This window comes from Tympanuchus pallidicinctus, unplaced genomic scaffold (genome assembly GCF_026119805.1).
Source record: "Tympanuchus pallidicinctus isolate F22 unplaced genomic scaffold, pur_lepc_1.0 scaffold4, whole genome shotgun sequence".
Classification (NCBI taxonomy): domain Eukaryota; kingdom Metazoa; phylum Chordata; class Aves; order Galliformes; family Phasianidae; genus Tympanuchus; species Tympanuchus pallidicinctus.
Window position 1 is genome coordinate 19,174,744 of NW_026294758.1, and position 15,782 is coordinate 19,190,525.

General features: G+C 45.3%; 1 protein-coding gene across 10 annotated transcripts in view; it reads right to left on the reverse strand.

The window, feature by feature from the left end:
- Nucleotides 1-15,782, reverse strand: part of NRG1 (neuregulin 1) — a 285,737-nt gene that overhangs the window by 58,023 nt on the left and 211,932 nt on the right. The gene's annotated exons all lie outside the window — the stretch shown is intronic.

Sequence of the window (15,782 nt, forward strand, 5' to 3'; positions counted from 1 at the left end):
TGCTGACTCATTCCAGGACACAGATCACCTTCATTTTCCCTTAATGGTGAATCAAGCAGCTATGCCAAAAGTGAAGTCAGCTTCTCCTGTGCTCTCAGGAATCCTGCAACTAGTGATTTTCTCTTTGAAGTGTGCCCTTCTGTCTTTCCAAATCTTTGGCAGAACAAGGTTACCACAGTGCACAGATCTATCTCTTCCTAGCAGAAACCCACTAAATCAAATAAATCTGCTGCTGACATTCCTTTCCTCCCATTAATGTCCCTTCATCACCACTTTACGGCATGTGTAACCCTTGAAGGCAGAAATATTTCATGCACTTTAATCACAACAGCAACAGATACTATGCCACAAGTACAAACTGGGTGCCACTGAAAAAAACTACCATACTACCAGGATGAATGAATCAAAAGAAGAGATGTGCCACTGGGGAGCTGGCAGGAGCCTAGTGGGCCAGTACATCCTGACCAGATCAGACCTCCAGGACTACTACCAGGGGATCAGATCCCCCATGCAGACCACATACCACACAATCCAACTCAGACAAAGTTTCAAAGCCAACAGGCAAAAAAGTCAGAATAAAGATAGACATGGGAGTTAATGCTCACACTGAAGAGTCCGGGAAGGAGCCGAGTGCACACAGCTATATGAAATACAGGATACTGCACACTACTGCTGAACATCAACATCCTTTGTCTCCCCTAAACATTAGCTAGGCTGTCTCCCCTAAACATTAGCTAGGCTGTTACCTTCTTATTAAGTGATCCAATAATGTAAATGACACATAATGTGGAATATATACACTTTATAGCACAGTCCCTGCAGCCACATTACTCTGTACCTTAAGAGTAACCTGTGTGAGTAACTATGAGCACATCCACTTGGTGAACGCAAGCTGTCCTTCAGCACAGGCAAATCCGTTCTTCAAACACTTTCCTGGTCTTGCTCTCAGAAGTATAAAAAACCCTTTTCCACTGAAACTTTCCAAACTGTGCTCTGCAGCATGAAACAGGGAAAATTTCCACTTGAACAGTTAAAGCCTGTCTAAGTTGTAAACGAGTGGCGGCATGGGCTTATAATGGAAAACATTGTGCAAGCTTGGCTGCAAGCTATTGGCCATCAGATTCCCTGTAGTACAATTTAAATATTAAATGTTTAAAAGAAATTCATGCATTTGTTTTCCAAGATTTCTAGGCAGTTTTTTTTCTATTTCTGCACAGCCCTGTATAGCTTTCTTTATGCTTAACTGCATGTAAGAGAGTGGTAATGATGTCATTCACTGCTGCAGAGGAAATAAAAAGCTCTGAGTTTAGATCTTGGCAGGAAAAAATAGTTTTGCACTTAATCTCTAAACAAGTGTTTAAATAAAGTTTGTTTTGCTTGAATGCTAGTCAGGGTCTGACAGGAGGTTTCCCCAGGCATCCAGTCCCTGGACAGAAGAAAAACTGAGGCAGAGCAAAGGGAAAGAAAGCAGCATGTTGCTGTTGGCTTCATTACTCAGTGAGCAAATGCCTCCCTCATCCTCTACTCTCTCCCTAGCATGGCTGGGACCACGTTACTTCACACCTGAGAAGTGTGAAGTGCTTACACACTGTAAGCACTGAATTTACGTAAAAATTGCTTATGTAGAAGATGTCCCTGGAGGCAATCTGTGAACCACGACATGCAGAAATAATTCATGTGCCTGTAGAACAGCTAAAGACAAATAGAAAGCAGCAGGAAACCCTGATTTCATGGCTGCTGCTGTTTAATTTTTGTTTCTGGTAAATGATATAGCTAACAATGACCCATAATGCAATTATGTCAAGTTTGGAGGATGACAGAGTTGGACGAAGAGCACAATTCAGCTTCATCTTATGCTCTCTAACTACTAGGACATGTGATGAAACCTCATCTGTACATCTGTAAGGGAGTGCAGAGAGGCGATGGCAGACAGGGGGGACCCTAATCACACTCTGTCTGTCCTCTCCAGGACATAACAGGAGCCACCAACCCCGAAGCATGGGCTACAACCCATCAGTCTACTCCAATGGAGAACTTTCAGGAGCAGCTTTCAAACTAATGGGAATTGCTGCTTGCAGAAAACTTACAGACACAAAGGAAGGCCATTCTGGTATTGCTCATTCAAAACAGCTACAAAGCTGTAGCTTCACCTTAGTAAGCCTATCAGACTAGCAAATAGAATATATTTGTTCTTTTTAGAAGTATAAACCATGGTCAACATGAGTGAGTGTAGAACTAGATACAATAGCCATGCTTCTTTGTATCCTGCTCAACTCAAAGCATTCATTCGACTTTCAGTCCCATGAGACCAGAGACATCAGAGCTTAGTCCTCTGTTTAGGTGCAATTTATACCTCCTCAAGCAGAGGTGATTAAGAAAAAGGACTGAATATGTTCATCCTTTCTTCCCATAGAAAGATTTCCTTTCAAAAATAAATAAATAAAACTGACAAGGATAGTCCTGCTTGAGAAAAGGAGACCTTAAAACAATTTGAGGGATTTAACATACCACGTAGAGAAATATTTTTTTAAACAAGATGTTTTGGTGAAAAACTGAACACAGTGACTTTACAAACAATATGTTCAATTTTCCTGGTCTATTGTAAGGCTATCCGTGCAGATGTTTTTAGTAATATTAGGTCCCTTGGTACAATCAAGATACTATCCTTTCTTTTTTTTTTTTTTTCTTTTCTTTTCCTTTTTTTTTTTCTTTTTCTTTTTTTGAGCTGCAAAATGTTTTCTTGGAAGACATCAGGGACACAAAGCATGTTGTATTTCAGAGAAGGGTGTTACAACTGGAGGATGCTGACTGCAACTTGAAGGCAATAAACTTGTAGTGAAATACAGAGTAACAGAGTCTTCTTGATAAACAGCCTGTTATTATAATATCTACCTTGTGTCAGGTTACGATAAGGAAAAGAACCAACACAACAGTCACTTTCAGGAGAACAAAATTCAAGGAAGCAGGGCATCAAAACATTCACTCAGCACAGCATCTTATTACTGTATATCCAAGCTAATACCCTAGTTGACTGTAACTCATTTCACCTCTGACAATTTCTTCACAATCTGCCCTCTAACCTATCTTTGCTTCCTGCTGTTACTCCAAAGTCCTAGAAATGTAGCTGTTAGAGTTGGCAGACAATTACCAAGCTTTGGTGACAAGCTGCCCAGCACAGTGCCAGATGATGGCCCATAGGCTCTATGGCTATTGCATGAGGAAGCCTCACTGCTGTTGTGGGCTAGATCTAGAAGAAACAGGATGAGGAGGGACTGAGGGGAGTGGTAAATTCACAAAAAAGATATCGCATCTGAAATACTGCACTATGGGGTCTGTTGTCTGCTTTCCTGCTCCTTTCTGTCAAGCTCCTTGGAGACCTGCTCAGAACACAGCTGCTCCAACCCATAAGAATTGCCTTCTACTTTCCAGCCCACATTCATGTGCTCTCCGTCCCTCTCACTGATGCTTTCCCTGCCTTAGGAAGTCCAAAATCCATCAGATCATCTCCAATAAGACTGCTCTCCATTCCACACGGTTCGTGTCTTCCAAACTGGTTTTTGTTCTCGTTCCAGTTCCTAAATGGGAGCTCATGCTGTCTGATACCTCACGGGTTTCTTCACCCTTGTGTCCCCAGCTCCCAAGCAGTGCTGATGTGACTTCAATATGCAGTTTTGACCAAGTGCTTACCAGGAAAACAAATATTAATTGTCTGTACTGCACTACAGACTTTGCAGGGCATTTCAGACTGGGCTATTAATGCCAAAAGAGGAGAAGCTGTGGTGCCTCATCCCTAGATGCACTCAAGGCCAGGTTGGATGGGGCCCTAGGAATCATGAGCTGGTGAGCGGCAGCCCTGCCACGGCTTTTTTTTTTTCTTTCATTGTACTGCAGTTATTGCTTAGATTTTGTGAAGCAGATCTTGTGCACAGCTCTGAAGATAAAGAAAAGATAGCTGAGCATTTAGAGCTTACTGAAGTCTCTTCAGGCCTCTACCGCCTCAACTATTTCATCTAATCCCACATGGCTCTTATGTTCATGAAGAACCTCTTTCAACTGGTAATTCAAAGGTTTAACTTCATGGAGGACATGCTGCCTGCATCTGCAGTGGCTTTGGCTTGATAGGCGCATGTACTGAGCACAGCATCTCTCAGTGATTTCTCCTCAGCAGACAAACCATGTAGACGTGCCCCTGCCCCAGCACCACAGTTGCTGGGTAGTTATAGGTATGCTGCTTGAACGCACTATGTGTGTCCCTGAGCTTGTTGAGCATGTGAAATTTACTGTCAGCCTCCAAAATAACCCAAATCACTTGCTGTCTGTTCTAATATATCTGTGCTGCAAATGAACCAAGAACATTTTTGAAGAACCTTAATGTTGCGTCCCACATGTCTTTGTTCATAAGCCAAGTGATTTTGCTGCCAATGCTCAACAAGCTGGATGCGCTTGGAGGTCTGTGAATTGCTACCCTGTCCCATAATCAATGCACCTTGCTCCCCTTCAGCCCACAAAAAATTTGGGCATATTCCTTATTCAAAGGCATGTTTTAAGAGTTGGAATCAGTCTATTTCTGGCAACATGGACAATATCAATAGCCAGTAGCTTCACATGTAGGTATAAAAGATCTCAGTTCAGTCATGCTATGTGCTCTGGTTCATTTGTTGAACTCTTTGTATGCAGCCTGACTCTCCACTACTGCCAAGAGTCACAGCAGTTGGTAGAAACAGGACATCCTGAGAAATTATACTCTGTTTCCAAAGTGCTGGAATAGGAGGAACTATAATGACAGTGTCCTCAGACTCTGCCCCATGGGACTTAGGTGCACTGAGAGAGCACATCTCACAGCTCAGAAATCCACCCTGGGAGAGCAAGGTAGGTGAGGATCCTTAAACACCTGAATATCTTTTCCAGCAGGACAAAGAATCTGATAAAACAAGATTCAGAAACCAGCAGAATCCTCCAGGGCCAGATCCTGTCCAGGCCAAGCAATGCAACTGCACATCACAGTACTTCTCTCTGGCTGACCAGGGCAGAGGGTATCTGTTGAGTCATATCAGCCCCTTGATTGATTCCTCATTTTTCTGTGTGGTTCCTGCCACAGAGTCCCTCCATGTCTTGTACGGCTTGGATCTACAGACAGGCACAGTACTTAGTAAAATACATAATTGTTCTTATTCAGCACATTTCAGCTGTGAAGTAACTCAAGCCATATTATCCCATCCTTGCAGCTCAACCTATTCTCATTTCCTGATGCTATCCCTAAACACATTCAGAAACAGCTCTCAATCCCCTTGGGGCCCTGACAGAAGGCTCTGTGCATCTGCCTGCTGGGCCCTGAGCAGCAAGGCAGTGCTCATAAAGGAGGTGTCAGGGAAAGCCTTATGTGAACAGCAAAGAAAGCAGACAATAACAAAATGCATCACAACGTGTGTATCTTCCTTCTGGTCTGGTCTGCCTCACACTGATCCAACAGTGACCACTCTCCCTTCCTGACATGATTTTGCAAAGGGCAGCTGCTCTGGAAGCTCCTGGTAAAATGTCTGCTCAGGAGAGTCAGCTTTGCCTGGCAACTCTACCTGCTCATGTCATGTACACTCTATTTTTTACTGCTGAGGAAGATGCTCATGGCTGATTCTGCTGACAAGAGGGTTTTCTTTTTCCCTAAATCACACTTAAGATGATAGAAGCAGGATAGGACATATATACTTAAAATATACTTAAAATACTTAGTATTGCCTGCATGGTGCTAAGCCATGGGATTGATCTCAAGGAAGTACTGCCACTGGGCAAGGACATGGGGAAGGAGTGCAGCTAGGGACACTGCAGGGAACAGGCAGTGTTGGCCATGCAGAGTCACATGAGGCCTGGGAACAGCCTGGCTCTTGGCTTCAATTACTAAGCAGCAGGACTGCACTTCAGAGACCACTTATCACGGCAATAAATCTTGCTCCTCACTGAGCACATGTGGAAGCTGAGACATTTGACAGGGGGCAGGGCTCATGCAGGCAGGGATGAGGAAGCACAGCCAAGCAGCAGTTTGTACAGGGCTGTGCATGGTCCCACTGTGATGACTGAAACAATAGTTTGGGTTCAAAGCTGCTTTCTGTATCAGTGTTCTTGGGGGCTAGGGCGATGGCAGTGAGAAGAAGGGGACTTAGATGAAGAAATCTCTTAAAAAAAAAAAAAAAAAAAGAGAAAACAAAATTTAAAACAAATGCACAATCTGACAGCTTCTGTACAAAGCCCCACAGACTCCTCAACAGGCTGCTGGCAGGATGAGGTGAGGACAACGACCATGCCCTGCCCAGCTCCCATTTTGATTGCAGCATTTGCTGCAGAGCGTGTGAAATGTCAGAACCTTCTCACACCATCTCTGCACCCGGCTGCTGCACCCAGCCATGAGTCAGCACCAGATGCTTACAGCCTTGGGAGTCTCAGCTTCAGCAATGATAAATCCCTGCAGCTCCAGTGGCCACAAGAGCTCCTCAGAGCAGCACCAGCTGGAAACCTGCCCCTGTCTGTCTCTGGGGGCTGTGAAACCCATAGCAGCTCCTCCTTGGCCAGCCTCACACAAGGGTCCTATTTTTCCTGCTTCCTGAGTTTATTTCCACTCCTCCAAATGCATAAAAGGAATTTGGTGGATGTGAGAGCTGGAGCCCTTTATTTACGTTGTGCATGCAGGCTTTGCTTCATCCCTAGTCTAAACAAAAGTCTAAATGAGTGCAAATGATCATCAGGATTTTGAGTGAGTGCTTGCGTGCATGCATGCAGGAGACTGCAGCTTGCTTCTGTCCTCCCGGGGATAAAACAGCCGTTTGTAAAACCTGCACACACCTATCTTGGAGACACAGTGAATATCCATTATGTATAAACCAGCAGAAGCCTATTTTTAGCTACAAGGCAATGATAGTGTATCTGTCAGTGCAGTGCTCAAACCTCAGCGCACATCTGTCATTTTCCTTCACTTCTCCTGTTTTTAACCATCCCTTCTCCAAACTTTCCCATTCTTATGGAAACTGGGAGGCATTTTATGAAGTTAGCAATGAGATTCCATCTCCACACACGAACAATGAATCACCCACGGCTTTTTCCCCACTTCCATCGTTAGTTTTTACAAGGAAGCCCTATGATGTTTCTATGATCACAGAACTGTAATATCATTGTCTTATCCTGGGAGTGCTGCTAGAAGTAATACTGGATTTTGTTTCTCCCTTTCTTTCTGCATTTTTTTTTTTTTTAATTAAATTAGGGAAGAAGTTTGTCTGCATTACAAGCCTGTATACTGAGAAGAGCAGGACTTGAATCATAATCTGAATAGTATATCCTTCTGTACTATGCACCATGCCATATCTAACAGTATAAAACCCTGAAACATTCAGCTGAGCCATTTGACTCACTCTAACCCTGGCGTTGTTCCTCCAGGCTCATCTCTATCAAGCCTTATTTTATCCCCTTCACACCTACTTTGAAGCCCCCTCAGCAAGACCTGCCAGCTCCGCTAGGGTCCATTTCCCCCTTTGAGACAGGTGAGACCCATCTGCAGCCATCAGGCCAGGAACAGTCCCATGGTTGAAAAAGCTAAAATTCCTGCAGGGACACCAGCCTCTCAGCCATGTGTTTATCATATACCAGTCCTCTCAGTAATTCTTGCTGCCATTGAAGGTACGGAGGAAAACATCTTCTGTATGGGTTCATCGACTAACCACCTCAAAGCTCTGAAGTCCCTTCTAATAGACCTCAGGCTTCTCTCAGCAACTTCATCCCTGCCAGCCTGAACTATCAGTAAGGGATAACAGTCAGAGGGGTGAACCAGACTAGGGAGTCTCCTAGGAATGTTCCCGACTCAGGCCCCAGGGAGGTATCACACTTCCCTACAGGTACAGTCTGGCTGAGATATGAGGCTCTTCATTCTCCTCAGAAGGGTGTCACCTATGATAATTACTCTTCTTTCTTTGTTGGAGGAAACAGTCTTGAGATGTGGAGTTAACCATTTACCCTGGACAACCTCCTGGGTGGACCTTCCACTGCAGCCCCACTTACCTCTCCCCTTAGATGCAGGGCCTCAAAACTATTATGTATGGGGGTCTGGGGAATAGAGATAGGCAGGGACAGGGTCTCTCTGCAAGGCCCAGCTGAGATCTATTTCCTTTCCTACCAATCTCTCAGGTACCCTGCTGATAGTGTCAGGGCAGGGAGACCACCTCTGTGTGGGATGTATCACCCAGGTGCCTTTCTTGCAGGTATGGCAGAGAGATGATCCACCAGTTTACCTCCTGCTCACATTCCCTGATGCTCGTTAACCTCTCCACCTCCTCTTTCAATTCTTCCACCATACGGAGCAGATCATCCCCCTGATCACAGCTCAAGCAGGTGATATCCCTGCCACCCTTCACCAGCAGGGACAGGCTCAGGCACACTCTGCAACCAGAGACCCAAACAGACACATTTTTGGGCAGGCATTCAATCTGAGTCACCACATTTTTTTTGGCAAGAGCTTTCTGCCTAATGGACCAGAGGCCATGACCAGATTTGTTTTCTGGGGGCTGTTCAATAGGTAGGCCAGTCAGCAGAATGTTTGCAGATGATACCAATTTGGAAGGAAGTGTTGATCAGTCTGAGGGTAGAAAGGATCTTCGGAGGGATCTGGAACCATGTATACTAAGGAACGTGGTTTAGTGGGCAACATTGGTAGTAGGTGGACGGTTGGACTAGATCATCTTGGAGGTCCTTTCCAACCTTAGTGATTCTATGATTTCTGCTCATATTAGGATGCAGTTGCCAGGTTTTCATTCTAATCTGACTCCACTGAAACAGCTTTTTGTCACTGACTCACAGAGAGTTACTAAAAATCAGCACAATACCCTCAGAAGCGTAGCTCAACCATCATGCTAGAGGACTGGCAGTAAAGAACAGCCAGGGGCACTAACTTCCTCATCTTCTCCAGCTTTGTCCCCAAAATATATACGACTGTACTCTTTCTGGGACATTGGAAGAAGCAGGCAACAAGCAGAAGCTGTGCTTGCTCTAATGATGGAAAAGTGAAAATGTGCAAGATTTGGGAGTCTCCCCACTCATTTATCAATGAATTTTTATGACTATACCATCACTGAAGTTTGGTTTTCGCAATCTAATCTACAACGTACTTTTGGCTCCAAGACTAGCACTCTGTGAACTTGCAGACAGGGTAGCAGTTTTCCAAGGTTAGTTCATGTTACGTGTCATTTAAAACACTTCTAATAATCTTATGTTATCCTTGACTGGAAGGAAACATGCAGGAGTTCCAAGGATGGAGCAGTCTTTCAGGGAGCACTGTCCTGCACCCTTAAATGAACAGTTACCTAAAGGCTGAAGGGGAAAGTCTGAAGGGGGAGGGGGGGGGGCAGAATGAGGGTGTTAAAGCTGTCTCTTTGTAGCTTACAGGAAAATAGAGGAAAATTGCACCATGGGGCAAACTCAAAGCATTCAAACGGCAGCAACCTCCCAAGAAGCCAGCTTCCCTGTGTCTACTGCATGCCAATTCTGACGTGCTAACCAAGAGATGCTGCACAAAAGACAGCCTGGAGAAGGTACTGGACATAAGCAAGCTGGCCACAATGTTGCCTGCTGTGTAGAAATGACAGGTTTCCCTCATCTGTATTTTGCAGATACAACAATGGGAGTTGTGTGCACCCAGAGGGCACCACCTGCCGCCCCCTGCCCCCCGCCTGCCTCAGGCAGCTGTCATTGGAAATTTCCATGTGACATTCCTCATGACTGGGGTAGGTATTTCTGCTGTGGATCAGTTTTCTTAAAAACACAACAAAACAAAACAAAACAAAAAACCAGACAACCAAAACAAAACAAAAAACCAACCGAACAGAAAAAAAACCCAAATCAAAGATAAGCCCCAATAGAGCGCTGCAGAAGCAGCAAGGCTGTACACCAGGACAAGAACATCAGGCAGCTAATGGGGTGTTGCAAGGCTATTTCACTCATGACTAAGCTGTTTTTGACTTACTGGGTTTTTTAAATATTCATGCAACATTTCTCCTTTCACACTGTGCTGTAAATTACTATTTTTCAACGCACGGTGCCACAGACCCTGCCCAAGGGAGAGAAACGCAAGAAAATCTGGGTTTGTCTGGGTGGCATTACAGTTTGTTTACTTATTTAATGAGAGCTTTGCTGTTTGCCTTCCCTCTGTGATGTTTAGAAAAGAAGCTTCAGCTGCCTGTAGCAAAGAACAGTATCCTGCTCCTGAAATGGGTGCTTTATAGCAGAGCTCTGGGCATCTGATCCACTGGACAGAAGGAATCGGAAACAGTCATCAGCAGAGCAGCATAAACCATAGAATCACAGAATGGCTTGGGTTGGAAGGGACCTTAGAAACTGACCCTTTCTATCCCCCTTCTGTGGGCAGGGCTGCCCACACCAGCTCAGCTGCCCAGGGCCCCATCCAACCTGGCCTTGAATACCTCCAAGGATGGGGCAACACAGCTTCTCTGGGCAGCTGTGCCAGGGCCTCACCGCCCTCTGAGTAAAGAATTCCTCCTAACATCTAATTTAAATCTTACCTCCTTCAGTTTTAAACCACTCCCATTGTCCTATCACTATCAGACAGTGTAAAAATACACTCCCTCTCTTGTTTATAAGCTCCCTTCAAGTACTGGAAGGCCACAGTGAGGTCTCCCCTTAGTCTTCTCCAAGCTGAGCACATCCAACTCCCTCAGCCTTCGTAGGTGAGGTGATCCAGCCCTCTGAGCATCTTCATGGATTCCTCTGGACTCACTCCAGCAGTTCCACATCTTTCTTGTGCATTGGGCACCAGGCCTGGATGTAGTACTCTAGATGGGGCCTTGTGAGAGCGCAACGGTGGGGACAGTTGCCTCACTCGCCCTGTGGCCACCCCTCTTTTGAAGCCTTGTGACATACTGCTTGCCTCTACATCCCTGAGCTGGCAGAAGCAGAAGGTGTCAATGTCACTCCTGCTTCCACCAGCATTTTTGCTCCCCTCACTGTTGCACTTCTTCAGGGATGTTGAGCACCTTTCAGGGATGTCCCACTGCCCACTAACAGCCCTTGCTGCCTGCACCCGTTATGAGGGTGGCACATCTGTGTGGAAGGCAAAAGAGAAGGGAAAAGGAAGTCTTGATACAAATGGCTGCACTAGTACTGATATGCTGGCATCCAGCACCAGCTTCAAGACAAGAGAGCCCAGCACACAGGTGGGTGATGCTCTTACCAATGGTCATACTGTCAGTGCTCATGCTCAGTGGGCAGCAGTTTGCAAGGCCCAGGGAAGAGGAAATGACCAGCTCAGCACTAAACTGAAGCAATCAAACAGGACGTGATTACTTCCAAGTGACTGAAGCCCTGGCTATCTTGCACACACTGCTGCCCTTGGCTTGTAATGGCACAGCACTCCAGGAGCAGCTCCTGCCAGACTGCATGCCAGCGGCAGAGCAGGCTGCTCATTTCTGACATGACCTTCCTTGCTGAATGGGTTTGGTCCAGGATATTTCCCAAGCATTCACACTGTCTCCAGTGACCACACAGACACATCCTTGCTTGTGGGTCCTGTTTCTGCACTGCCAGGAAACATTACATAGAGTTGCCTGCAGAAAACCGCAAATTTCGAGATGAGGCATAGAAGAAATAAAATACGTATCTCTACTGCTTTGCTTGAATGAGATGGCTAGGAGAAGCTCAGAAAATGAAGCAAAACTCAAGACAAGCAAGAACAAGGAAATTGGGATCCATCCATGCAGAGTGGGGTCACGCAGATGTGCCAGGCCTCTGCCTCTGCACCAGTTACAAAGCTGCTGCTTCCTCTTTCCTGCTGCATTTCTCTTTTTCAGAATAAGAGCTGCTAATAACTACTGTGCTTGTTGTGGCATCCTCTCAAACCCAGCTACTCCTCCCCATATCACCTGCTTCCTGTGCTTCTGACTGTAAATCTCTGGGCCACATTCTTGCACTTGTACCATCCTCACCCTGGCTTAGGAAGGCAGTCCTTGTGTTCTCCATGCATTTTCTGCTTGGCCTTATCCATCCCTTGTCTGTGTTCACAGCTTGTTTCTCCTGAGCTCCAGCTTTGGCTTGAGGGCCTGATCTCAACATAAGAGACAACAAAACACCAGCAAGCCACGGGCCTGAGGGAGAGTGGGTCACAGCTGCACACACACAGCTGGCTGTTCATGTCATCTGTTTGGCTGGATACCCAGAGCACAGGCTGAGATGGGTGCTCTTCCCGAGGAAGAGTCTTTCTGTCAGGAATCATGGATGTCCTGCATCTAGAGCATTTCTGCCAAAATGTCTCCAAAGCTTCCAGAAGGAAGGCAAGCTTTGGATAGCAGCCTTTAGAACAAGGGGAGTTTGGTGTGGCACTCAAGACAGATCGAGGCACTCAAGGATGCTGTCCTGTTCTTCCCAGACATAAAATCAGCACAGCTGTTCCCTAGCAGATGCAGGAGGATCTTTGGAGATGCAGCTAAGGACTTGTGAATGGACGGGCTAAAAGTAAAAGTGCAGATCTACTTTGCAAAAGCACTTTGATTGCTCTTGACACCACAGACTAACTTCATTAAAGCCCTAGGCAGATGACTCATGGTAGCAGGCTGTGCTAGTGAAGGGAACACAACAGGATGAAAAAGGAGGACGACATTTCCACAGTAATTAGAGAATTTCTCAGCTGTAAATAGAACCACATTATGTCTCACCTTCAGCTGCATTGCAACAGTGGGTAACTAGAGATATTCTTGAGGAAAAAAAAGCATAATATGTGCCTTCTACTGAAAAGCATTAAGTAATGGTTTTCCTTAAAGGGCCTAGGCTCTTCCGAAGATAGGTGCCTTCCTTGTTTCTTTCTAACATAAATAAAAGTGTTTAATCAGCCCAAGTGCTTTGCCATGAAACCGCTGCCTTCATCTGCTTGGTCTCTTTAGGCTGCCACAACGTCAGCATACTCAGCCACATGTACATGATTGGGCATCAAGGAAGATCTGAAATGGTAGCAGCCAACTAGAAGCAAAGCAGACTGAGCAGATTCCAACTACAATTCATTTTGCCAGGCTTTGGACAAGCATCACTACTGTGAAGATTGTTAACCACCATAGCTAGTGAGGGAGGAGACGTGTGTTCCCAACTGCATGTCCAAAAACACACCCCAAACAGACAAGCAGCTTTCACCACCTCAAAAGAACTCAGGCATTGCTAAACTCATGCTGGTGAAAGGAATCAGACGTAATCCCCTGTAAGGACTGGCTGGGAACTTAGAAATTCTAACCCTTGGGTATTTGCAATTATTGCTATTAGCTACTAAACTGCAAAGCTGTGATGGAGACCCTGCTGGGAACTCATGCTGGGAAAGCTGCTTCACCAGTCACATGGATATGGAGAATGCAACCAGAGGGACAGGGACTCTCAATGTCTCCATCCCACTATGGTCAGTGCAAGCCCAGCACCGTACAAACCGCAGGAGCCAGGCCTGAGTCACATCACATGCTGTGCAGACAGGAGGGGAAACAGACTGTCTTTTGCACAAAGGCAGCCAACTACAGGAGCTGCAAGGTTTGCACCCAGCAGAAAGCAAAGGCCTCTGAGGACTGACATGTCCCTTCCTGCAGCCCCTGGGATTTGGGGCAAAAGGAAATGGGCTGAGTTTCTTGCTGCTGACACTAGACTGGTGGCTATTTTGCAGAGGAGCAGCTCCATGCAGACTCAAGCTGACATTCTCCTGGAGCAGAACCCCTCCTCAACAACCCAGCTTTCATCAGATGCCCAGGCCTGGTCCCAGACTGGTTTCTCGTCATTAATGTGTGTCCATTCCTCTTAAGCCTCTGTCCTCTGACATTTCACCATGCTGCTTTAATTCCCCTTGCTGGGTGCAGCCTTCTCAGATTTCCCATCAGCCTTATTCTTTTAAAAATGATATATCTTTTCCTTAATGGCATGGCTTTTTTTTTTTTTTTTTTTTTTTTAAGCACAATATATAGCTCTCAAGTAGAACAGTCGTACCCATTCCACAAAGCGTTCAAACTCATCAGCAAATCTTACACAATTCTGCAACTTACACGCCACATAACAAAAAAATACTATGAAGGCAAAAGCAAAAATCAATACGTGCAGTGGATTAGGAAAGCTTTTTTCGCCTGGAATGATTGTCTGGGTTGTCTAATGATATTGCAAAAGTGAACGCTAACGAGAACATCCACTTTTGTTTCTTGTCTCCTTGCTGTGAAATAAGTAGTTATTCTTCAAAACTGTGAGGCTCTGAACAGTTATAAAATATTTGCCCAAGTGACAGAATTTCCATGGCAGAACACTGTCCTGAGAACAGTTATTATGCAATATGTTTGCAGATTTCTTTGCCAAGAAACTGAAAAAGCTGTCTAATTTAGTGCTCATCATTAATTACCAATGCTTATTAAAAAAAATCTTGAGTAGAATGTTCATGGCACTTTCCTACATCTTTAAGTACTTCATTAAAATAACTACAATAACTAATGAACGCAAACCAGTCTATAGTGGCTCTTGCTGGGCAGATCTGCTGCTAGCTATAGCAGGAACAGCTTTTTCAGAACCTGATTTTTTATAATTTTTTTACACTCAGTTGCAGAGATCATGAAGGAGCAGCTGCAGCTCTCAACACTTGCAATATCTGTGCAGATTTGTTTTCTAAAAGGGTAAAATATACCTTTCCTCTTCTTTTTGGAGGGTGAGGAGGTGGAGAGGACACAGGACTTTCAGCAGTGTCTTTGAGTCCACACTGCTCCTGGTGAAGCCTGGGTGAGAACTTCTCCTGTGTGCAGAACTTCTCCTTGTGTGCATAATCTGATATGTAACAACTCCTGCCATCAGATCAGGAGTGGAGGGAGATGCTGAACTTTGCTGAGTCAGTTTTGGTAATCTTTTTCTTTGCCATCCAAGCCCTTATCCCATTATAATGCTTGATTCTTGAGTAGAGGTGAGAATTACAAATGCTAATATGCCAAGGGATTTCCAAGCTACCAAGCAGACATCTTTGCACTTTTTCAGAAGCTTTTTATATTTCCCTTTCTGGTGACTTTGAATTATTCCTCACCGCTAGTTTATTCTCAAAGTCAATAATGCATTTATGGAATGAGGGCACTGTGGTAACAGCTTTCTAAAAACAACACACAAAAAACATCGCTTTTCTGCAGCATCCCATGAAGAGCAACGTTCTCTTTCATTTTAATTGCAAATCTTGAATGTGGCAAATTTTTAGAACGGGTGTGAGATTGAACATTTACACGTGTGCTGAGTTAAAGCTGCCATAAAACTGATACTGTCGTCCTCCTGACATGTTCACTGGGTTGGTGTTGGCACCTTGAGGGAGCATGCTGCTCCCAGATGCCACCATCCATGTGAGAAGGACAAGGCTCCGAGGACAGCAGCATAGGGATCTCCCGCCCCTCTGGGTCGCAGGCCTCCTTCTGAAACCCCCCATCCCTGTTTCCTGGCATTATGCTGCTTCCCACCAGCTAACTCTGCAACCAGCACCAACAAAGGACTGCACGGGGAGGAAGTGGTTACACAATTACAGTTTTGTGCTCTGCCGGAAGGGGATGAAGGTTTTATCCACGGCTCTGCCACATGCTTTCAGAGAGGCATAAGCAAGCTGGTGTGTTCTCAGACATGGCCACTAATCCTGTTTCACTCATTTTTCTGACAGCTGGGGCCTGATCTTTCCAAAATACTCTGCCTTTTGACGTGCCGCCAGCAGGGGCTGAAGGAGAAGAAATCCCAGTGCTTGAGCCTTGAGTGCATGGGGGAGAATCTTTTGG